The sequence below is a fragment of the Durio zibethinus genome, unplaced genomic scaffold (assembly GCF_047325235.1).
Source record: "Durio zibethinus cultivar Kanyao isolate XHJ-2024 unplaced genomic scaffold, ASM4732523v1 HiC_scaffold_391, whole genome shotgun sequence".
In the NCBI taxonomy this organism is placed as follows: Eukaryota; Viridiplantae; Streptophyta; class Magnoliopsida; order Malvales; family Malvaceae; genus Durio; species Durio zibethinus.
The window spans coordinates 1092501-1095000 of NW_028323014.1; positions in this window are offsets into that span (position 1 = coordinate 1092501).

Below are 2500 nucleotides of genomic sequence, written 5' to 3' on the forward strand. Positions count from 1 at the left end.
GGCCCTGGTGCGGTCGGTTGCCTCGAGCACCATCGGCACACGCTGGGCCCTGGTGCGGGCGGTTGCCTCGACCACCATCGGCACACGCTGGGCCCTGGTGCGGGCGCTTGCCTCGACCACCATCGGCACACGCTCGGCCCTGGTGCGGTCGGTTGCCTCGAGCACCATCGGCACACGCTGGGCCCTGGTGCGGCAGGTTGCCTCGAGCACCATCGGCACACGCTGGGCCCTGGTGCGGTCGGTTGCCTCGATCACCATCGGCACACGCTGGGCCCTGGTGCGGGCGGTTGCCTCGACCACCATCGGCACACGCTGGGCCCTGGTGCGGCAGCTTGCCTCGAGCACCATCGGCACACGCTCGGCCCTGGTGCGGTCGGTTGCCTCGAGCACCATCGGCACACGCTGGGCCCTGGTGCGGGCGCTTGCCTCGACCACCATCGGCACACGCTGGGCCCTGGTGCGGTCGGTTGCCTCGAGCACCATCGGCACACGCTGGGCCCTGGTGCGGGCGGTTGCCTCGACCACCATCGGCACACGCTGGGCCCTGGTGCGGGCGGTTGCCTCGACCACCATCGGCACACGCTGGGCCCTGGTGCGGGCGCTTGCCTCGACCACCATCGGCACACGCTCGGCCCTGGTGCGGTCGGTTGCCTCGAGCACCATCGGCACACGCTGGGCCCTGGTGCGGCAGGTTGCCTCGACCACCATCGGCACACGCTGGGCCCTGGTGTGGGCGCTTGCCTCGACCACCATCGGCACACGCTGGGCCCTGGTGCGGCAGGTTGCCTCGAGCACCATCGGCACACGCTGGGCCCTGGTGCGGTCGGTTGCCTCGACCACCATCGGCACACGCTGGGCCCTGGTGCGGGCGCTTGCCTCGACCACCATCGGCACACGCTGGGCCCTGGTGCGGCAGGTTCCCTCGACCACCATCGGCACACGCTGGGCCCTGGTGCGGCAGGTTGCCTCGATCACCATCGGCACACGCTGGGCCCTGGTGCGGGCGGTTGCCTCGAGCACCATCGGCACACGCTGGGCCCTGGTGCGGCAGCTTGCCTCGAGCACCATCGGCACACGTTGGGCCCTGGTGCGGCAGGTTGCCTCGACCACCATCGGCAGCCTCGACCACCATCGGCACACGCTGGGCCCTGGTGCGGGCGCTTGCCTCGACCACCATCGGCACACGCTCCGCCCTGGTGCGGTCGGTTGCCTCGAGCACCATCGGCACACGCTGGGCCCTGGTGCGGCAGGTTGCCTCGACCACCATCGGCACACGCTGGGCCCTGGTGCGGGCGGTTGCCTCGACCACCATCGGCACACGCTGGGCCCTGGTGCGGGCGGTTGCCTCGACCACCATCGGCACACGCTGGGCCCTGGTGCGGGCGCTTGCCTCGACCACCATCGGCACACGCTGGGCCCTGGTGCGGCAGGTTGCCTCGAGCACCATCGGCACACGCTGGGCCCTGGTGCGGCAGGTTGCCTCGAGCACCATCGGCACACGCTGGGCCCTGGTGCGGCAGGTTGCCTCGACCACCATCGGCACACGCTGGGCCCTGGTGCGGGCGCTTGCCTCGAGCACCATCGGCACACGCTCGGCCCTGGTGCGGTCGGTTGCCTCGAGCACCATCGGCACACGCTGGGCCCTGGTGCGGCAGGTTGCCTCGACCACCATCGGCACACGCTGGGCCCTGGTGAGGGCGCTTGCCTCGACCACCATCGGCACACGCTCGGCCCTGGTGCGGTCGGTTGCCTCGAGCACCATCGGCACACGCTGGGCCCTGGTGCGGGCGCTTGCCTCGAGCACCATCGGCACACGCTCGGCCCTGGTGCGGTCGGTTGCCTCGAGCACCATCGGCACACGCTGGGCCCTGGTGCGGCAGGTTGCCTCGACCACCATCGGCACACGCTGGGCCCTGGTGCGGGCGCTTGCCTCGACCACCATCGGCACACGCTCGGCCCTGGTGCGGCAGGTTGCCTCGAGCACCATCGGCACACGCTGGGCCCTGGTGCGGGCGGTTGCCTCGACCACCATCGGCACACGCTGGGCCCTGGTGCGGGCGCTTGCCTCGACCACCATCGGCACACGCTGGGCCCTGGTGCGGCAGGTTGCCTCGAGCACCATCGGCACACGCTGGGCCCTGGTGCGGCAGGTTGCCTCGAGCACCATCGGCACACGCTGGGCCCTGGTGCGGTCGGTTGCCTCGAGCACCATCGGCACACGCTGGGCGCTGGTGCGGGCGCTTGCCTCGACCACCATCGGCACACGCTGGGCCCTGGTGCGGCAGGTTGCCTCGATCACCATCGGCACACGCTGGGCCCTGGTGCGACAGGTTGCCTCGAGCACCATCGGCACACTATCGGCCCTGGTGCGGGCGGTTGCCTCGACCACCATCGGCACACGCTGGGCCCTGGTGCGGGCGCTTGCCTCGGGCACCATCGGCACACGCTGGGCCCTGGTGCGGGCGGTTGCCTCGAGCACCATCGGCACACGCTGGGCCCT